Source organism: Mustela nigripes, chromosome X (genome assembly GCF_022355385.1).
Source record: "Mustela nigripes isolate SB6536 chromosome X, MUSNIG.SB6536, whole genome shotgun sequence".
Taxonomy (NCBI): Eukaryota; Metazoa; Chordata; class Mammalia; order Carnivora; family Mustelidae; genus Mustela; species Mustela nigripes.
In genome coordinates this window covers 111,432,787-111,455,650 of record NC_081575.1, presented here as the reverse complement: position 1 = coordinate 111,455,650, position 22,864 = coordinate 111,432,787, and the positions used below count along the sequence as shown (strand labels likewise).

The 22,864-nt window shown below is 42.2% G+C and overlaps 2 long non-coding RNA genes across 3 annotated transcripts; one reads left to right on the top strand and one right to left on the bottom strand.

Moving 5' to 3' along the window:
• The first annotated feature begins 404 nt into the window (after window positions 1–404).
• On the top strand, window positions 405–22,657 carry LOC132007476 (uncharacterized). Its single transcript, XR_009401367.1, has 4 exons — window positions 405–558; window positions 5,465–5,505; window positions 11,233–11,395; window positions 22,604–22,657. It is a non-coding gene; the product is annotated as an uncharacterized LOC132007476 (long non-coding RNA).
• On the bottom strand, window positions 5,978–16,136 carry LOC132007475 (uncharacterized). 2 transcript variants are annotated; one of them, XR_009401365.1, is made up of 3 exons: window positions 15,965–16,136; window positions 15,361–15,512; window positions 5,978–6,361 (listed from the first exon to the last, which is right to left on the bottom strand). It is a non-coding gene; the product is annotated as an uncharacterized LOC132007475 (long non-coding RNA). The 2 variants fall into 2 exon arrangements; XR_009401366.1 differs by lacking the exon at window positions 5,978–6,361 and adding an exon at window positions 15,187–15,285.
• Window positions 22,658–22,864: the final 207 nt, after the last annotated feature.

The following is a 22,864-nucleotide window of genomic DNA, read 5'->3' as shown; positions in this document are numbered from 1 at the left end:
CTCTGCTTTCTTCCTAGCGCTTATTGCACTGTGTGAACTTTCTCTTTTCTTGTTTATTTACTTGTTTTTTCAATATCCTTTATTAGAATATAAGCACCAGAATATGAGCTTACAAGATGGTGTCTTGTTCACCATCCTGTTCTCTAGTAAGTAGGACAGCACCTGTTTCAAAAAAGATACTCGAGATTTATGAAATAAAAAACAAAATGGAGCATTTTCCCCCCATCTGGCAGGCTGGGAATTGAGCAAAGAAAGTGGGTGAGACTCTTTGAGGTGGCTGAAACAATGGTCAGGCTGACTTTCCCATGAACTGGTGGGGAATGGGTCAACTTGGGTTCATGTACTTTGAGGTTATTTTTTCCTCTTGCTTAGGGGCTGGGAGGACCGAAGAGTTGTGAGATGAAGTCAACTAGAATTATCTACGCAAGTTTCCTTGTCTACCAAATGAATAAAAGGACCATGAAGATCGCTGAAATATGTAGAGGACAAGTGGAACACAACCTGTAGAGGAGCGTGGGCGGGATCAGGGGAACTAGTCAGAATACTGTGGCAGCCCAGGTGAGTGTGACTGTGGTTTGGACTCGGGTGGCAGCAGTAGACATGTGAGAAATGGTTATACCTGAAATATACAAGAAAAATTTTGTGATGATGTATTCACTAGACTTCTCTTTGTTTCATTTGACTTTTGCTCTATGAACTGCTCTATGAACCCAGTTCATCCTGCCCTGATATTCCATTTACATTCTCTGATGTTTGTATAGCCATACAAGTTTTTTTTGAAGTTAATTTATATATATATATATATATATATATATATATATATATATATGTAATCTCTACACCTTATGTGGGGCTTAACTCACTACCCTGAGATCAAGAGTCACGTGTTGTTCCAAATGAACTGGCCAAGGGCCACCCAATATCCACGAAACTCTTGAGCAGGTTTCCTAAAATCTCCAAGACTTAGGGTACTCATCTGTGTATTTGAACAATATTGTGGCCTAAATTCCCTGGTGATGCTGACAAAGATTTTTTGTTAGACCAAACTTTGGTCAGCCTCCTGAAACTTCTTCTAGCCCCATCTGGGCACTTTCTTATAAAATCTAGTTTTAGCAAGAACCCTAAGTCAGTTTAGCCAGACACCACATCATCCCTATCTGAACCTCCCAATATCTTTTTCTTTTTTAAATTTATTTAAATTCAATTAGCCAACATAGAGTACATCATTATTTCTGATGTAGTGTTCCATGATTCATTAGTTGTATGTAACACCCAGTGCTCATCACAACACAGGCCCTCCTCAATACCCATCACCCAGGTACCCCATCCTATCACTCACCTCCGCTTCCACAACCCTTAGTTTGTTTCCTAGAGTCAAGAGTCTCTCATGGTTTTTCTGTCTCTCTGATTTCTTCCCATTCAGCTTTCCCTCCCTTCCCCTATGATCCTCTGCGCTATTCTTAATGTTCCACATATGAGTGAAACCATATGAGCGATTGACTTTGTTCACTTAGCGTAATCCCCTCCAGTTTCATCCATGTCGACCCATCACAACCCTACATCATTGCTCTTACTGCTTCAATGGGGATACAGGTACCCACTCTGAGTCACAGACACTAGTCTGCCACTGATTTTTGATCATCTGTCAAGACAGAACAAGGTGTACCACCTTAACTAAGCCTACCTTGCCCTTCTTTGGAACCCTCAGAGCCACATGAAGATTTCTAATTCTGCACCTAGGTAACTTTAGTGTGCATTTGTTAACATGCTTGTCTCCCTTTTTGTAGACTCTAAGAGCCTCAAAGGTAGAGATCATATCTTTTTCATATTTCTCTGCCATTATTGGATAATAAATGGGTGAAAGCAGATTCAAAATGAAGTAAGCATTTCGAAAAGAGTCATACAAAAAAGAGTCAAAAGGACATTGAGCAAGCAGAGCCTGTGCTACTTGTTTCTTTTCAATTCTCCTGTTTCAATTCTCAGAACACTATAAACTCTCCTGTTTCAATTCTCAGAACACTATAAACTTCTGACTTTTATCAGTTGCAAGTGTACCATCTCCTGGAACACATCCTCCTACCTTGTACTGAAATAGAGATAATGTAACACCTGTTAGCTAAATAGCCAGTCATCTATTAGATAGTCAGTTTAAACTCAGCCAGCACAGGTCATAATTCTTTCAAAACATGTTATATAACTGTGAATTTTGCTTTGTACACCTGCGCTCTCTGCTCACTATTCAGAGCACACTTTCAATGATTTGGGGCCACTCTGTGTCTTCTGGATTACAATCCCTAAAACCTCGAATTAATGCTTTGGTAGCTTTATAGACTCTTCTTGACTGACAAATGTTTAGATAAATTGGGTTTGTTTTGTTTTTAAATATTTTATTTATTTATTTGAGAGAGAGAGTGTGTGAGCAAGAGTGAGCGAGAGAGAGAATGAGCAGGGGGAGGGGCAGAGGGAAAGGGACAAGCAGACTCCTCGCTGATCAAAGAGCTCAATATGGGGCTCGATCCCAGGTCCCCGAGATCATGGCCTGAGCCGAAGGCAGATGCTTAACCATCTGAGCCACCCAAGTGTCCCGGATAAATTGTTTTAATGTACATTTTTAGGACACGTACAAATGGCCAGCAGATACACAAAAAGGTACTCAGCATCTCTAATCCTCAGGGAAATACAAATTAAAACCACAATGAGATATCACCTTTCACCTGTTAGAATGGCTATCACCAAAAAGACAAGAGATTATTTATTTTAAAATATTTATTGAAAAGTGTTTATTTTGGGGGGCGCCTGGGTGGCTCAGTCATTAAAGCGACAGACTCTTGATTTCAGCTCAGGTCATGATCTCAGGGTTGTGAGATTGAGCCTACACAACACCGGCCTGCATGGGGCTCCGTGCTGGGTGTGGAGCCTACTTAAGATTCTCCCTCTCTGGAGACAAAGAGCCTCTTAATCTCAGGAACTGAGGGTTGCTAGGGGTAGGGGGGTAGGGATTAGGTGGCTGGGTGATGGACATTGGGGAGGGTATGTGCTATGGTGAGTGCTGTGAAGTGTCTAAGCCTGATGATTCACAGACCTGTTCCCCTGGGGCAAATAATTACATTATATGTTAATTTAAAAAAGATTCTCTCTCTCTCTCTGCCCCTACTCCCCCCACTCTCTAATTTTAAAAAATATATATTTATTTGGGGGCACGTGAATGGCTCAGTCAGTGGAGAATGTGACTCTTCATCTCCGGGTCATGAGTTTAGGTCCACATTGGGCATGGAGGTTACTTAAAAAAAAGAAAAGAAAAGGGGCACCTGGTGGCTCAGTTGTTAAGCACGTGCCTTCGGCTCAGGTCATGCTCCCAGGGTCCTAGGATCCAGCCCCACATTGGGCTCCCTGCTCAGCGGGAAGACTGCTTCTCCCCCTCCCACTCCACCTGCTGTGTTCTCTCTCTTGCTGTGTGTCTCTCTCTCTCTCTGTCAAATGAATAAATAAAATCTTAAAAAAAAGAAAAGAAAAAATAAAAGTATTTATTGAATATTTAAATGTTTAAAATATTTATATCTTATATATAATATTTAAATATATAGATAAAGGAGCACCCGGCTGACTCAGTTGGTACAGCATGTGCCTCTTGATCTTGGGGTCATGAGTTTAAGCCCCAAGTTAAAAGGTTACTAAAAAAATGGTTACTAAAAAAATGAAAAAGTATAGATATAACACTTGAATTTATAAATACAATATTTAAATATAGAATATTTAAATGCTTCAAAGTATTTATTTAAAAATAAAATACAAGTGTTGGGTAGGGTGTGGAGAAAAAAGAATCTTTATGCACTGTTAAGGATGTAAATTGGTGCAGCCACAATGAAAAACAGAATTAAGTTTCCTCCTAAAATTATAAATAGAACTACCATATGATCCAGCAATCCCACTTCTGGGTACATATGCAAAGGAAGTGAAAACAAGATATTGACAAGATATCTGTGCTCCCCTGTTCATTGCGGCATTATCTGCAATAGCCAAGATATGGAAACAACCTAAGTGTCCATTAGCAGATGAATGGATAAAGAAGATGTGGTGTATATACACACAACGGAGTATTATTCAGCCACTTCTGACAACGTGATGCCCCTTGAGGACATTATGCTGAGTGATACAAGCCAGAGGAAGTGATTCTACATGGTCTCAATCTTAAGTGGAATCTTTTTTTTTTTTTTGTTTTATTTAATTTTTTTTTTTTTTTAAAGATTTTATTAATTTATTTGACAGAGAGAAAGATCACAAGTAGGCAGAGAGAGAGGAGGAAGCAGGCTCCCGCTGAGCAAAGAGCCTGATGTGGGGCTCGATCCCAGGACACTGAGATCATGACCTGAGCCGAAGGCAGCGGCTTAATCCACTGAGCCACCCAGGCGCCCCTCTTAAGTGGAATCTTAAAAGAAAATTCATACAAATAGACTATAGAAAAGTGGTTGCCAGGGTATAGAGGGTGGAGGAAATAGGGAGAGGTTAGTGAAGTGTACAAAATGTACATGTTATTACAATCACGAGTAAAATCAGGCATTTCTCATATTATATATGTATATATTTACTATAGGTATATGGTTACATACATATATATTTACTCCCTACACATAATACACAACATAACATAACAATAGTAATAATAAACAATAACATAATCACAAATGGAATTAATTGTTTTTCATATAAATATTTATATTTGCATTTTTCATGGGATAGAAGTTTACTTTTATTTCATCGTATTTATATACAATCGCAGGATGTGCATTATTAAGAGACTAATTCAAACATGTTTTCAAATTATATATGTTTTGTTTTGTTTACTTTGTAAAACAGCAAACTTGAAATTCTGAAAATTTCATAGCAACTATGTGGGGAAAATCTGCTATTACTTATTCTGAAACCAGAAATTATAGCTCGGCGGCCCTCACAGAAATAAAAAGTGGCTTGACATGACATATTAGATGTAGAAATAATTACTTAGGTGGAAAAAAGAGAAAATCTTGTCAATCTCCTTTGGGGTGGATACCCATTGAAAGTTTTAACAACACTTGAATCCAGAAAATCAATCATCTCAAAAAATTTTTAACAGCCTCAGTATTTTTCATACTTGTGTTTCTGAAAGAAATGAAAATGGAGAACCCAGGAAACAGGGTGATGCTATTATACTCGTTAAAATTTCTATTTTTAATACCCTAAATTGCTTAGCTGTCATTTCATTTTGCATTTCAGCTTGTGGTTGGCTTTGCAAGGCTAACATTTTCTTTGGTGACAGTTCTTAAACCAGAAGAATCTGGCCAGTAACTTCCCTATTTCATAGAACGTTTAAGAACTTTAAAAAAAAAAAAGTCATGTAGTTGGTCTAAGAAGGTAAAGGAATGTGATATTTTGGTAGGTGGTTACTTTTTGTTTTTATTTTGTTATGTTCTTTGTTTTTCACTTCTAGACCCACACTGATGTTTTCCAGGATCCTCAGAACATGTAAAGGTAGCTATATTTAATCATTCTTTTGTAACAGAGTGAGTTACTGACATAGAAATTTGTGTACTGATTTGTATCTTATTGCATTATTATGCTGTGGGCTTGTCAGAAAGATGACCACTAAGAAACCTTCTCATATCTATTATATCCAGTCAGGACTTGCATCCTGAGCTCTAGTCTCTAGGCCTCTTAAAGGAGATGAGAGTGTCTATGTTTCCTAGAAGGGAGAATTTTGATGGATTCGACCAAACTCAATAGTATGGTTGGCTTCTTGGAGACTGGGAGTCAGGGTTGGCTTCATGTGTGAGTGACCCATGTAGTCACACAGGGCCCTGTGCTGTTATTGTTTTGAAATTCTTCATATTTTTGAACAGGGGACACTGTATTTTCATTTTGCACTGAGTTCCACAAATTACATGGCCAGAAATCCTGTGAGGACACAGGAGTGAGTGTGGCGGTGGAGCGAGGGTGTTTTCTTTCTCTGACAGGGAGACCACAGGGATATTTGAGGATAGGCCATGGTGTGCCTTAGGAATCACTGTGAAGATCCCCAGAGTTGAGCTTGGCAAGGAGTAAATGGATCTGCCAGAGGAACCGCCTGCTTTGGTAGGGACAGAAAAACTTGGACAATGACTCTGGATTTCCCAAGCCCCAGGGTTCACGTCTAAGTTAAATGAGAGTCTCCCTCTGAAAGACAGATTAGGCATGTGTAATGAGTTGAATGAGGTCCTCCAAAAGATATGTCTGCTTGAATCTTCAGAATGTGACATTATTTGTAATAAGGGCCTTTGCAGATGTCACGAAGGTACGCATCTCAAGAGGATCGTGGATTAGTGTGGGGTCAAGATCTGACGACAGGTACCTGTACGAAGGACAGTAAAGGAGAAGATGTAGAAAGATACGTAGAGCAGAGAACCACATGAGGTTGGAGGCAGAGATTGGAGAAATGCATCTTTAAGCCAAGAAATGCCAAGGACTGCCAGCAGCCTCCAGAAGCTAGGAGAGAGAAACCAACCCTGGCAACACATTGATTTTGGACTTCCGGCCTCCAGGCTGTGAGGAAATAAATTCTATTGTTCGAAGCTACCAAGTTTGTGATAATTCGTTATCTGTAGCCCTAGGAAACCAATACAGCCCGTGTCAGCAAAATGCTTGGCTATTGAGATTTAATTTGGTTTAGAGGGGGAAAACGGGTTTCACCCCTTTCAAGGTCAGGAGTTGTAGTGGACGTTCCTCGTGTCATGGTCTTCTTCTGCAGGAAAATACAGTCTTTCCCAGAAGACTCCTAGAACACTTTTCCCAGTGGCCAGTGTTGGGTCACATGGCCATCCTCAGATGCAAGGGATCTTGGGAAAGTGGATATTTAGCAAAGGGAGTAGAACAACCAAGGTTGAATTACAGCCTCAAAGAAAACAGGAGTTTAGGGCGCCTGGGTGGCTCAGTGGGTTAAGCCGCTGCCTTCGGCTCAGGTCATGATCTCGGGGTCCTGGGATGGAGCCCCGCATCGGGCTCTCTGCTCAGCAGGGAGCCTGCTTCCCTCTCTCTCTCTCTCTCTGCCTGCCTCTCTGTCTACTGTGATCTTTCTCTGTCAAATAAATAAATAAAATCTAAAAAACAAAAACAAAAACAGGAGTTTATTCACAAACAGAATGTGCATGGGTCTGGGGACAAGAGATAATAGCCAAAGTACATCATCTGACATAATATGGTATTGGTATAGCTAAAAATTTGTAAGGCTAAATTACATTTGAATGTGAGTCAGAACACTGACAAGGTGATGATTATTCTGTGACCTCTTGCTCCTAAAGGGGGATCACTGGGCGAGTCCAAAGGGCATTCCCTCGGAGCTCATTAGAAATGAAGAATCTTGGCCCCAGCCCAGACCTACTGACTCACAATCTGCACTTTAACAAGATCACTGGGTTTGAAAGGCATCGGTCTAGATGATTCACTATAACGTGACTAAAGGACTCAAGATAAACCACGCCATAAACAAACTGGCATCACTACTCACGAGCACAGCAAAAGACAAGTCCAATAATAAGACTAGTAGAACCAAAAAAAAACACAAACCTTTGAAATGTTGTCATGTAAGCATAATGCAATAGGTACACGGGAAAAAAGAAAAGATTTGCAGGGACTCAACTTTAAGTGGAATGAGATATAATTGATTCCTACACCATCATCGCATTTATGGTCATACTCAGTAAAATTAAGTTCCTTACAGCACATAAAGGTGCCAAATGAGAAGTCTTCACCTCACAAAGATGGGCTAATCAAGCATTCAAACTGATTAACCCTTAAGCAGAAAGATCTGCTGTCACTGGCGAGAGCCAACATAAAATTTAAATGAGTGGGGGTGAACCTACCTCAGAAAACCAAGGCTTCCTTTCTGTAAGATTTTGATTCTTTATTGAAACACTTTGTGCGTGAAAATGAAGTTTTCCTCTTCGTCCTTTAATGAGACCCTGCGGTTGATTTCATGCCAATCGTTCTCAAGCCTTTTAAAGAGCCATTGATTGGATATATATGTGTGTGTGTTTGTTGTCTCAGCCTCATTTCGTGGGACTTGAAATTCTCAAGATTAGCAATGTCTCCCAAGGCCAGAGTTCACTTAGACCATCGCCTCCAGCTCTGCTTGTGGTGAAGCTGTTTATTTAGAACACACACACATAAGCCCCAGAGTTGGCAGTGAAACACTCGTGTCAGCATTTTGCTTTGGAGAGGTCACACCTATTTATTTGAGCAAGGGTATTTGCTTTTTAACAGTGAAACTGGATCGGTATAAAAAGCTATAGTGGCTAAACGTTCTGCTTGAATTCATCTGTTTCATCACATTGCTCTCTCAGACTGCAAACTCGATAACTGCTTCTTGAAAGGGGATAAAGTAGGCAGTGAAAAAAGGCAGATTGAGGACATTAAAAACAGACACTTCACCAAAGAAGATAGAAGAATGTCCAAAAAGCACACAAATGATGCTCAAAATCAGTAGTCATTACAGAAACGGAATTAAAACCTCAGTGAGGTATCACTACACTGCCTAAAATAAAAAAGACCGATAACACTGGCTCTTGGCAAGACTGTGGACTGAAATCTTCTCGAACTGCTGGTAGGAGCGTAAAATGGTACAACTTTAGAGACCTTTTTGTCATTTTTTTATCAAGTTAAACATGGGTCGACTCTAGGCTCCAAGAATCCAACTCTTAGGTATTTTCTCGTGAGTCACGAAAACATTTGTCCACAAACCCCCCCCCCAAACCCCAAAAAACTGAACAAAAACTTGTTTGTAGCGACTTTATACATAGGAGCTCCAGACTGGAAACCACTCAGATATCCAGCAGTAGGAAAGTGGGTTATCACATAATGGTGTCCTTGTATAATGGAATACTACTGAGTAATGAAAAGGAAATAAACAGGGCAACAGCAACATTATGTTGAATGAAAGAAGTCATTCCGTTGGATTCCATGTAAACAAATTCCAGAACCAGTGAAACTGATAGTGATTAGAATCAGAAAGTGATTGCGGGGGATTGGGGACTGGATGGGGCTGCTCTGGAAAGAGACACAAGAAAACATTCCGGATGAGAGATATATTAGGGTGGTGGTTACATGGGTATATAATTGTGAGAAGCCACTGACCTGTATATCGAAGATCTATGCATTTTTTGTGTCAATTGTATGCGCTTCAATTTAAAAAAATAAGAGCTGGGTCACCTTACTGGCTCTGTCAGAGGAGCGTGTGACTCTTGATTTCGGGGTTGTGAGTTCAAGCCCCACATTGGGTGTAGAGATTAGTTAAAAATAAAATCTCGGGGCGCCTGCATGGCTCAGTCAGTTAAGTGTCTGCCTTCGGCTCAGGTCATGATCCCAGGGTCATGGGATCGAGTCCTGCATTAGGCTCCCTGCTCAGTGGAAAGCCTCCTCTGCCTGCTGTTCCCCCTGCTGTGCTCTCTCTATCTCTCTCTGTGTGTCAAGTAAATAAATAAAATCCTAAAAAAAAAATCTTTAAGGGGTGCCTGGGTGGCTCAGTTGGTTAGGCATCTGCCTTTGGCTCTGCTGGAGTCGTGGTCCGGGGGTCTGGGAATTGAGCCCCGAGGGGGTCTCCTTTCTCAGCAGGGAGTCTCCTTCTCTCTCTCCCTGAAGCCCCCCCCCCTTGTGCTCTCTTGCTCACTCTCTCCTTCTCTCTCTCAAGTAAATACGTCTTTCAAAATAAAATCTTTAAAACAAACAAACAAATAAAATAAAAAGTAAAAGCCCATCCCACTTCCACACCATCCAAGAGAAACGTCTGTCCAGACAACCCACAGTACAGAACTCTCTCTTTCAGGCTGGAATTCTTCAGGTAGTGCTTTACCAGCCCACCTTGGAGCTCTACACTGGATCTTCTAAATGGGTTACTTATCTGAACCTGATGATTCTGGAGTTTCAATCTCACTTTGGTATTTCAGTAAAAGCTGCCTTTCTTGCCTCAACTTTAATTTTGTTTCCTAGCTTTTCCTTGGTCCTTTGACTACAAGCATTTGTTGGTGAGGCACAATATATATGAATAAAAGAAAAAAATATCCTCTCTTTTGGGACTTACTTTTCTCTCTCTCTCTGTTTTTACAGGAAGCACAATAGTGTGTTTTGCTTTTCTAACTGCCAGATCTGATGCAATGTAACTACTTAATTAGATCAGATTACTGTTTATATTAAACTCGAATAATGATTAAACTGGAAAATTTCATGACAAGAACTTGTAGGTGAAGTCAGCCAAAATCAGCCACTGCTTGTCTTAACCTATCCTTTGTGTATCCTGCCTCAGTCACTGGGAGGTACTCAGGCAGAGCTGACAGATGAATGGCCCCTGTTAATGGAATACATCTAGGTCACGGTTAAGCCTACATCTGAAGCAAAACATGGGCAGCAGCACTTCCAAATCTCTCTTTCAACACTGCCATATGGCAGGAACACAGGTGGTGTTCTGGAGAGGTCTTTCTCCCTGATACTCTGTCTCCCTGGTGTACAATCTATCTCCAGGTCCAGAGTTCAAAGCCTCTCCAAATGATAAGATTTTTTTTTTTTTTAAAGCTTGTTAAATTGAGGGAGAACATAGATACAGTTGTGGTAGCCAGTCCTCATAAATGGACCCAATATTCAAGCCCTGGCTGGTCTTCCCTTCCCACAATGAATCTGGCTGGTCTGTGACCTGAGCCGAACAACAGACTAGCAGAAGTGGGTGGCCCTGGGCCATCTCTAGGCTGGGCTTTAGGATCACTGGTATGTTCTGCTTCCTTCCTCTTGGAATATTTGTTTTTGGGAGCCCTCTCGTTTCAGATCCTCTGAGAAGAAAACACTAAAACTAAATTAGAGATGCAAGGAACTGATTTGGGGGAAATGCTAGTGAAGGAAAAAAGGGAGAGAGAGAGCGCACATGGGAGCTGGCTGGGAAAACTTTGAGATTGTGCTGTCGGTCTGACACTTGTGGAACAAGGCATGCAAACAGGAAGATTGGGTGGGGAACAGGGCAGCTCTGAGAAATTCTTGCCCAACCTGATGCGGAGCCCCAGAGAAAAGATCGCCCATAAGAGACATTCTGTGATGGGCAGGAAAAGCCCAGCTCCAGTACCCTCACTGTACCCAGTCATTAGCTAGGAAAGGCCCAGGGAGCACAGGGCCTCCATGTGAAGGTTGTTGTAGATCTCGAAGTTATAACCCCTAGAGGCTGTTAGCTAACTCTACTGCTCCTCACAGCAGGTTCTCTCTTGAAGGGAGGTCTGAGTGGCATACTCCCACAGCTGCTGTATGTAGCTGCCCTACTGGAGAGACCCTGTGGAGAGGCCATGTGAAGAGGAGAGAGCCTGAATCTACATGGAGAAGGAGCAAGGTCCAGTCACCTCAGTATCCCGGATCCCAGGTGAGCCTCCACAGGACTCCAGCCTCCGCCACCATCTGACTGAAACTCCCATAGGAGAAGCCTTCCAGTCAACCCACAACATTGTGAGTGATTAAAAAAAAAAAAAATTGTCATTGTTTTAAGCCAGTAAGGGTTGGGCTGGTTTGTTACGTAGCAAGAGCTAACTGAAACAACAGTGAAGTTCATAAAATGCACTAATCTTATGTATAGAGATCTATGAATTTTGACATATGCCAACTCCTATGGAGAGATCACTCAGATCAATATATAGAATGTTTACAGCAATCCAGAAGGTTCCTTTGTGCCCTCTTCCCAGTCAATACCCCCCCCCCCAAACCAGAGATGCCACTCTATCAAGTTCTATCACCACCAATTAGTTTTGTATGTTCTTGACTTTCATTTAAATGGAATTATACAGCATACACTTTTTAGTGCCTGGATTCTTTCACTCATGATTATGTTGGCAAGAGTCATCCATGTAGTTGGGTGTAACAGGAATCTGCCCGCTTTTTATTGCTGTATGAACGTACTATACTCTGTTTATCCACTGTCCTGCTGCTGGACATTTGGGCTGCTTCTAGTTTGGGGCTAGTCTGAATAAAGCTGCTTTAAACATTCTCGTGGAAGTCTTTTGGTAGACCTATGCACCATTTTGGGGGGTTCTATCCAGCAGTGGAATTTTTGGGTCACAGGATGGTATCTACTTAGCTTTAGAGAACGATACCAAACTGATTGAACATTTTGTAAATAAATTTCTTATTTAGTTTAATAAATAACAAATGGTACATCCAAGACATTTAAGTAAGAGACCCTCCTACTTGCTTGTCTTTCTCCCCCACTTGACTTACGGCTCCGTGTGGGCCCGAATCATTTCTATCTTCATATAGTGCAGTGCGTAGTATAGAAGGGATGCAGGACCTATTTTTTTTTAAGATTTTATTTATTTATTTGTCAGAGAGAGAGGAGCGAGAGTGAGCACAGGCAGACAGAGTGGCAGGCAGAGGCAGAGGGAGAAGCAGGCTCCCTGCTGAGCAAGGAGCCTGATGTGGGACTTGATCCCAGGATGCTGGGATCATGACCTGAGCTGAAGGCAGCCGCTTAACCAACCGAGCCAACCAGGTGTCCCCCCCCTTTTTTTTTTTAGGACCTATTTGTTGAAAAAAAAAAAAAACACCAACAATAAATAAAGTGGCATAGTTTAACACTGAGAAATACGTGGTTTTTTTTTTAAGATTTTATTTATTTATTTGATAGAGACATAGCAAGAGAGGGAACACAAGCAGGGGGAGTGGGAAAGGGAGAAGCAAGCTTCCCGCCAAGCAGGGAGCCCGATGCGGGGCTCGATCCCAGAACCCTGGGATCATGACCTGAGCCGAAGGCAGACGCTTAACGACTGAGCCACCCAGGCACCCCGAGAAATACGTTTTTAAGAGTGGATTTTAGGGGTTTCCTGGGTGGCTCAGTGGGTTGAAGCCTCTGCCTTCGGCTTGGGTCGTGATCTCAGGGTTCTGGGATCGAGCCCCGAATCGGACTCTGCTTGGCAGGGAGCCTGCTCCCCCCCACCCCCTCTGCCTGCCTCTCTGCCTACTTGTGATCTCTGTCTGTCAAATAAATTAATAAAATCTTTAAAAAAAAAAAGAGTGGATTTTAGGTACTGTGGTCAATCAAGGAAGGAGAAAAAGACTTAATATTTTTCTGAAACTTCCAAAGATTGATGATTTGTAATCACTTGACCACAGATATATGGATAGGGATTTCATATGCTTTCTACTAGATTTTCAGTTTTGTGTAGACACACTTAGAATAAAATGATAAATTGTGAAGTCTTTACAGTAGCGCTTTTTCATCTGGGATTTGTGGGGGCCTGAAATTGAATACAAAATTTTCTGTGCAAATAAGTATTTCATTAAGGACTCATGGTTCCAAGTGGCAGAAGCTCAACAAAGATTCACTTAATGTAACAAAGGAGATTTGATGTCAGGGTCTTGTTTGGCTCATGGAGTCCAAGGAAGACAAGCTCAACCATGATCCAGAAGGGCACAACCCAGGCAGCTCAGGGTCTGGGGTCATGATCCATGTCTGCACAGGGATACCTCATGCTCCACTGGCCTAAGGACATCTGATTGGCAGAACCCAAAGCACATCTGAAACTCTAATTTCAGGAGGATCTGGAAAATGTAGAGTTTTTTTGTTTGTTTTTTAAAGATTTTTATTTATTTATTTATTTAACAGAGATCACTAGTAGACAGAGAGGCAGGCAGAGAGAGAGGAGGAAGCACGCTCCCTGCTGAGCAGAGAGCCCGATGCAGTGCTCGATCCCAGGACCCTGAGATCATGACCTGAGCCGAAGGCAGAGGCTTAAGCCACTGAGCCACCCAGGCTCCCCAAAATGTAGTTTTTAACTTTCCAATTTCTTTTTTTTTTTTTTAAAGATTTTATTTATTTATTTGACAGAGAGTGAGCACAAGCAGGGGAAGCAGCAGGCAGAGGGAGAGGGAGAAGCAGGCCCCCTGCCGAGCAGAGAGCCCGATGCGGGGCTCGATCCCAGGACCCCGAGATCATGACCCGAGCTGAAGGCAGAGCTTAACCACTGAGCCACCCAGGCGCTCCTTAACTTTCCAATTTCTATAGAACAGGAAGCTCCCTAAAATAATGTTGTAATAGATCACAGGATTCTATCTTTAAGACCCCAGGCTCAGCTTGAAAATCCTTTTCCACTGAGCACTGGGCCACCAAGGGCATGCAGTCGTCCCTGCACCTTATCGCATTGCCCCCAGACTGATGATGCATAGCTCTGACTTCTGTTAAGAAAAACAATATACCGAACTTAGAAATAGACCAAATGATGGCTGCACGTCCTTTCCAAGTCATAATGGAGCACTGGTTACAGCATCATGTCCTATAATGGATAACATAACTGTCTATCCCAGAAAGGCAAACCACAAACTTACAGCAAAAGCTGCTTAAGCTCCGGGCACCTGGGTGGCTCATTCGGTTAACTATCTGCCTTCTCAGTTCAGGTCATGATCCTGGGGTCCTGGGATCCAGTCCCACATTGGGCTCCCTGCTCAGCAGAGAGTCTGCTTCTCCCTCTCCCTCTGCCTCTCCTCCTTGCGTGTTCTCACTCTCTTTGTCTCAAATAAAAAATGCAAACTTTTTCAAAAGAGATTTTATTTATTTATTTGACGGAGAGATAGAGAGCACAAGTAGGCAGAGAGGCAGGCAGAAAAAGAGGGAGAAGCAGGCTCCCTGCTGAGCTGGGAACCCTATGCGGGGCTCGATCCCAGGACCCTGGGATCATGACCTGAGCCAAAGGCAGAGGCCCAACCAACTGAGCCACCGAGGCGCCCCAATAAAAATTTTTTTAATTAAAAAAAAATTGCTTCCTCTCTAATTGTTTTAACATCAGCCCATTCAAACCCATATGTTGCAAGGCTCCAAAACTTACATAGTTTACAAATCTTGGCACATGCACAGCTCATTCCTTGCCCAGACCAGCCTTAGAAGATCTGAGCCCAGCCCCCAAAGCCCTATATGTGTGTAACTTCTCTAACTTCCTTCTTTTAAGTCACTCCTGAAACTGTGAACCTGGGGCTCTCCCTTAGTCAACAAGTTTAATAAACCTATTTTATGTGACCAAGGGGTGGCTCTGGCAGTCTTCGTGGGAGCTTTGAGAAAGTCCATGCCCTTCGTATTGCTGTACAAAAAATACAGAGTGAGAGAAAAAGACAAAACAAGAACATCTCCAAATACAATTCGAAACAAGGTTCTATTAGTACAGACTTCAAGAATTAGGAATGAATCAACGGGAGTAGCCTTCATCCTTGATTTGAGGATAATAGGTCCCTGCTCACCTTTGCAGTCAAACCACAGTGGACCCCTGGAAACTGCTGGAGAAGGAGAACACTGAGGAAGTGTTAAATCCCAAGTGGCGACAGTCTCTCTCCCAACAAATCACCACTTACCAGCCAAAAAGCACAGGATGACTTTTTTGTTCCCATCTCTCTGCAGTATTTGACAACGTTGATCACTTCTTCCTTAAGATTCTTCCGTAGACGTCCAGGATACCATGCTTTCTGGATCATCTTTCATCCTCTCCGATGACTTCTTCTCAACTCTAGATGGACAGGGAGATCAAGCAAACAAGATAAGGAATAAGAAATGACCGTTGAGATAGTAGTTATGATGTCATCCATCGTCTTAGCAGAAGCAGTGCACGGGAGGAGGCAGAAGACAGATCGAAGGGACAGAGGAAGGCGAGGAGAAACAGTGATCGTGGATCTCTATTTCAAACTTGGAGATTGTTACTGCTTTTATTTATTTGGGAATTTTTTTTTAAAGATTTTATGTATTTATTTGAAAGAGAGAGAGTAAACATGAGAGAGCACAAGCTGGGGGGAGTGGAGAGGGAGAAGCAGACTCCTCGCTGAGCAGGGGGCCCTACGCAGGACTCCATGTGGATCCTGGGACCCTGGGATCACGACGTGAGCTGAAGGCAGGCACTTAACCAACCGAGCCATTCAGGCACCCCGGGGTTTTCATATTTGCTTGCTTTTTGCTCTCTCTTACCTAGTTTATTCATGCAGTTCTCTAAGCAGTCAGTGTCCATCTGCCATGCACGGGAGCTACTGCCAGAGCTGCGGGGCTGCAGAGGTGGCCGAGACCCTCCCTGCCCTCTAGGAGCTGGTATCCAAGTTGACACCAAGCCAAACACAGTGGGAGTCACAGAAGATGATGAATGTCCTAGGAGCCTCCATGTTATCTGGAGAGATTTGTTTTTAAAAAAATTCAAGAGGCTCAGGGCGCCTGGGTGACTCAGTTGGTTGAGTGCCCAGCTGTTTGATTTCAGTTCAGGTCATGATCTCGGAGTTAGGAGATTGAGCCCTGTGTTGGGCCCCACACTCAGTGCAGATTCTGTTTGAGATTTTCTCTCTCCCTCTCTCTCTTACCGTCTGACCTTCCCCCTGCTTGTGTGAGCTCTCTCTCTCTCAATAAAAATCTTTAAAAAAAATTCGAGAGGCTTGAACATATTTACGTAGGAAGATAAAAGTTAGAGGTGTGTTAATGTGCTTTCAGGTTACTTTATAAAACTGAATCTTAACCACATTAACCCACAGGCGTCCATTGCCTTGAAGATTTTAAAGATTTTTACAGCTGGTGGGGCGCCTGGGTGGCTCAGTGGGTTAAAGCCTCTGCCTTTGGCTCAGGTAATGATCCCAGGGTCCTAGGATGGAGCCCTGCATCGGGCTCTCGGCTCCCCCCCCCCCCCTCCCCTGCCTCTCTGCCTACTTGTGATCTCTGTCTGTCAAATAAATAAAATATTTAAAAAAAAAAGACTTTTACAGCTGGAAAGACACAATGTCTAGCTTTTAATCACCAAAATAGTCTCAGAAACCCATTTTAGAGGTGGTGAAAACAATCTATTCCCACACAGTTTACCACCCATATTAATACACCTTAACTGTTCCAATGTTTTCAGCAACATGACTTACCTACCCCAGGAAGCTTTACCTTAGGAAAATAAAAGTGTTAACTTTATTGTTTAGTTCAGAAATGATTTTTTAAAATATTTTTAATAAAAAATTTAAATTAAAAGTTTTAAATAAAAGGATTTTATTTATTTATTTGAGAGAGAGAGAGCGAACACAAGCAGGGGGAGCGGCAGGCAGAGTGACCCTGACTGAGGATGGGATTAGGACTGCCCTGGTTTGGGAGATGGGCAGGCTGAGCAATTTGCGGGAGGAGCAAAAGGAAGCAAGAAAGAGGCCTTGGGACTTTGAGGATTAAGGATATGCCTGGAGAAGAGGTCCGGAGTGTCATTGTAGGTAGAGCTAGGAAGGCCCATGGGCATGATGCTTGTTTTGAGTTCCTTGACCCTGCCCAGTGGCAAAACCCGTTCCTCCTTGTAACCATCCACCGATTACATTTATGTAGTAAGGCATGTTTTCTTAAAATATGGTCAGAATTTCTGGTGGGCCTGAATCTGGCCTTTTTAAAAAAAATTATTTATTTATTTGACAGTGAGAGAGATCACAAGTAGGCAGAGAGGAGGAAGCAGGCTCCCCGCTGAGCAGAGAGCCTGATGCGGGGCTCGATCCCAGGACTCTGAGATCATGACCTGAGCCGAAGGCAGAGGCTTAGCCCACTGAGCCACCCACGTGCCGGGCTTTTTTCTTTTCCTTTCTTTCTTTCTTCCTTCCTTCCTTCCTTTCTTTTTTTTTTTTTTTTAAAGATTTATTTGTTTATTTGAAAGTGGGAGAGAGCGAGAGAGGGCATCTATGACTGGAGGAAGGGACAGAGGGAGAGACTATCCAAGCAATTTGCCTCTGAGTGTGGAGCCTGACTAGAGGCTCTATCTCCAGAGCCAAGAGATCAAGACCTGAGCCAAATGAACCCAAGAGTCAGATGCTTAACAAACTGAGCTCCCCTGGAGCCCTTCAGGTTTTATTTTTTCTTTTTTTTTGAAATAAACACCCCAGGTTATGATTTACACATTTGTTTTTCTTTATTTTTTTAAACACACATTTGGTTTTAAGAACCAATGATCTAAGGGGAAGAAGCTAGTACAGTGGAAAAGGTTAAAATTACTGGTGAGAATGATCTTATTATTATTCTTACTGTTGTAATATGGAGAATGCTTGTAAATTATTCAAATTCCAGCTTTTCAAAGAGATGTTTATTTCTCTTATGAAGAAAAATTATCCAAGGGACACTTGGGTGGCTTAGTTAAGCGTCTGCCTTTGGCTCAGGTCATGATCCCAGGGTCCTGGGATGAGTCCAGCATTGGGCTCCTTGCTCAGCAGGGAGCCTGCTTCTCCTTCTGCTTCCTGCAACCCCTGCTTGTGCTCTCTCTGGCTCTCTCAAATAAATAAATAGAATCTTTTCAAAAAATGATGTTTAAGTGGGGCTCCTGGGTGCTTCTGCTTTCGGCTCAGGTCATGATCCCAAGGTCCTGGGATCGAGCCCCACATCAGGTTCCCTGCTCAGCAGACAGCCTGCCTCTCTCTTTCCTTCTGCCTGCGGCTCTGCTTTACCTGTGCTCTCTCTCTATCTCTCTGTGAAATAAATAAATAAAATCTTTAAAAAAATGATGTTTGAGAAAAATTATCCAAAACATATAAACAAGGTAAAAGAATGACCGAACGTATTTTCTTCTTTCCTTCTTTCTCTCTCTTTCTTTCTTTGTTTTTCTCTCTCTCTCTTTCTTTCAAAATTCCATTTATTTATTTGAGAGAGAGAGAAAGAGTGAGAGCACTGGAGCAGGGGGAAGAGCAGAGGGATAGGAAGAGGGAAAAGCAGACTCCTTGCTGAGCTCGGAGCCCAACCAGGGGCCATCCCAGGACCCTGAGATCATGACATGAGCCGAAATCAGATGCTTAACCAGCTGAGCAACCCAGGTGCCCTCAAATATATTTTCAGTGTGAAATGGCAGCACTGTCCAGCCGATCTGCCCAAGGATAATTGTATTCTCCGGGAGTATGTACCTTTGTTTGCCATACTAATTTCTATTAATTAGGCTTCATGCTTTGTAAACTTCCATATAAGCTTTTAGATTTTTGTTCAGTAGAGATGCCTAGCAGAAATGACACCTCCAAAGATTATGATTTTAATGTCTTATAGGAAATAAACAGTTTCATTGCCAAGTAAACTTACTTCAGCATGCTGTTCCTGCTTGAGTATGTATATTCTATTTCTCAAATGACCTTTGAACCGACTTTGCTATGCCATGGGTTTCTTTTTTTTTTTTCTTTTAGGGTTTTCTTTTTTTTTTTTTTTAATTTTTTATTTTTTATAAACATATATTTTTATCCCCAGGGGTACAGGTCTGTGAATCGCCAGGTTTACACACTTCACAGCATCTTTTTTTTTTTTTAATAAATATTGTGTTTTTGTTTTTTAAAGATTTTTATTTATTTATTTGACAGATAGGGATCACAAGTAGGCAGAGAGGTAGGCAGAGAGCGAGGGGGAAGCAGACTCCCCGCTGAGCAGAGAGTCCGATGTGGGGCTCGATCCCAAGACCCTGGGATCATGACCTGAGCCGAAGGCAGAGGCTTCAACCCACTAAGCCAACCAGGTGCCCCTATGCCACGGGTTTCTTAATTATAAATTAAGTAAATTTTTTACACACATTCATTCTTTCTTTTTCTAAGTTTTTTTTTTTTTTTAGTTCCAACTCGTTAACAGACTATGTAATATTAGTTTCAGGTGTTCTATGCAGTGATTCCGCACTTCCACACATCACCCAGTTCTCATCCCAAGTGCTCTCCTTCCTCCCCATCCCCTGTTCCACCCATCCCCCACCCACCTCCCCTCTGGTGACCATCTCTGTGCTGTCTATAGTTATGAGTCTGTTTCTTGGTTTGTCTCTCTCTTTCTCTCCTTTCCTCCCTTTGCTCATTTGTTTTGTTTCTTAAATTGCACATATACACACATTTATTCTATATTTGGGAATACGCAGGAGTTGGGTGAAGATCTGGGGTCTAGCTGTTCCTTTAAAAGAATTTTCACCCACTCTGTTTTTGGCTTTACCCCACATCTCACCCTCAGAGGGCCTTCTTCTTGTTCCTAAGCTTTTCTGCAGGTTCTGTGACATATGGCAGCTGACTTATTACTGGTTTCCCACTCTGCAGGCCCTTAGCTTTTTCTCCTTGTATCATGTGCCATGTGGCCAACCACTTTACAGATTTCCAAATTTTGCTGTCATGTCAATTATATTTCAATAATAAAAACATTTTAAAAAATCAGCTATACTTTAATAATAATTTTTTCTTACAATTTTTGTTGTCATATCTTTTCTGTTGTCATCTTCTCTAGGGCTTTCTGTTTCCTGGTGAGTTTGTGTCTTAAAAAATTTCTTTTCCGGGCACAGGGGCGAGTCAGGCGGTTAAACATTCGACTCTTGATCTCAGCTCAGGTCTTGATCTCAGGGTCAAGAGTTTAAGTCCTGCACTGGGCTCCACGCTGGACATGGAGCCTACTTAAAAAAAATTCCTTTCAGGGGCGCCTGGGTGGCTCTGTGGGTTGAGCCGCTGCCTTCGACTTGGGTCATGGTCTCAGGGTCCTGGGATCGAGCTCCACATTGGGCTCTCTGCTCAGCGGGGAGCCTGCTTCCTCTTCTCTCTCTGCCTGCCTCTCTGCCTGCTTGTGATCTCTCTCTGTCAAGTGAATAAATAAAATCTTAAAAAAAAAATTCCTTTCAGTCTTTCTAGTGGGGTTTCAAGAGGAACCCAATGTATATGTATTTGCCTTGTTCAACTAGAAATGCATGTGATTCTAAAATACACTCCCCAAATACAGCAGTGGTTTCTTTTCCCATCAAATGAAGAAACTTATGAAAGGTTGAGAGAAAGTGAAAGTCTTGGTGATTGAGGCTGATTTTTTAAAGTCCATTATTTTAGGGACTCCTGGGTGGCTTAGTTGGTTGAGTCTCTGACTCTCGGTTGTGGTTCAGGTTGTGATCTTGGGGTTGTGGAATCAGGCCCCATGTTGGGCTTCTTGCTTGGCCTGGAATTTGCTTGGGATTCTCTCTCTCTCTCTCTCTATCTCTCTCCCTCTCCTTCCCCACCTGTTTCTCCCATGGCTCGTGGTCACGCTTTCTCATAAATAAATAAATAAATAATAAAAAACCGTGAAAAAGTCCAATATTTTATGCTAAGCCTTAGAAATCACAGTGTTTTGGATCTTGAGTGTGAACTCCAGACTAGGTGTACGAAATGCACCACTGAATCACACCTTGGAAAGCAGCAAGTGCTGAATATGCAGAAATGGTCTTTAGTGTCATGTTTATATGGGAATCTTTTTCTTGAAATTTAATGCACTCTAATATGGAAGAGCCATCTTATACATACTGTCTATTACATTTCCCAGCGTAGTGGGGGATGGCAGTGTAGTCAGATTACTTCCATACCGAATTAAGAAGCATATTGCTGACATCCGGCTGTCCGGAATGAATAAGGAGCATGAAGAAATTGTCCTGTTATTCACACACTGTAGTTAGCATCACCCTCCCCATATAATTCCCTGATTTTCTTCTGAAAGCCCAGCCTTTCTTGCATCTCAGGCTCTGTGCTTTAGTGACAGGAGGAGGAGGAGCTGTTTATCCCCAGTTCCAGGAATAGATGGTAACTCAAGTGTGGCCAAAGCATTTCGCTCCCTTGGCCAAAGACACCGATTCATTAATGGGCGTGTGAACTGGTTAGACTTAGCCGATGAGATTCAAGCAGATGTTCGCTGGGGCTGTTGGAAGAGTGTCCCACTGAACTTCAAGTTGAGATCACTGCAGGGGAAGCAGCTAGGAGACACTGTGGACCCTGGAAATGAAGCTAACAGAGCAGAAGACAGAGAGGACGGATGGAGGCAAAACTACTTGTGATGGATGGTGTTGCCTGAGTTAAGTCGTGTGAGCCAAATAAATGCTCTACGTCTTAAGGCAGTTTCAACTATTTTTCTGTTACTTGCCCCCAGTCTGACCCCCCTAGCAAAGTCCTCATCACTGCTTGCTTCCACAGTGATTTTTACCTCAATGAAAAATCGCTTTTGTAACGTGAGTATGCTGAGAAAAACAACAACGAAACACCGAGCCCTTTGGGCTCATATCCACTCATTACATACGCCAAGAGCAAATTTACCGGAGCTGTAATGTGAAATGTCTGCTCTCATAAACACCATAATAAGTGCTTGTTCATACAGAAAGCCACTGATATTAGGACCTGTACAACAGCATCATTTGATCAGAGAATTTTGCCAACAGGCCATTCCATTTTCCTTTCCAGCATAACATTTCCATTAACTTTGTGAGTGGTTTTACAAACTTCTTGGCAGTCATACAGCTTGAACCTTTAGCATCCTGGAAAGCACAGTTTTTAGCTTATTCTGGAAAATCTCAGCTGGTTTACCAGAGAGGTCATTGTGCTTTGTTTATGAAAAATATTCAAGGCTTTGGTGGCTTTCTGCCACTATTTGACAGTTTCATAACAGGCAAAAGCGCAGGGATCTAAACACAAAATCTAATTTTCACGTAACGATTGCATTTCTTATTCCTATTCTTTTTTTGTCTGCCCGTCACACTTAGAAATTCTCTTGCCCAGCAACGGAGAATGAGCTCAATATTCATACTGACTTTCTAGGCACTGTTTGCATTGATGAAGTTATTTTGCACTGTGGTGTTTAGATAACTTTTTCTTAACTGCTTTCATGCTTCGACAGACCGCTGATTCGTTTTTACAAATTGGGAATATGATGAAGCACTGTGGTTACAGCAAAAAATGCAAATTGGACAAATGTAAGTAATGGTATGCAAATGACATAAAAATACATTAGCTGAGATCAAATGCAGTCTGGCAAATGAATGTTAGCTGGTCGATTTAGTGTTTATGGTGAATGCCCGAACTTGAAGATGGGAATGATAATGGAAGTTTCTGCGAAAACCGTAATTTATCTTAAATTCAAATTTATTAAATGTATGTG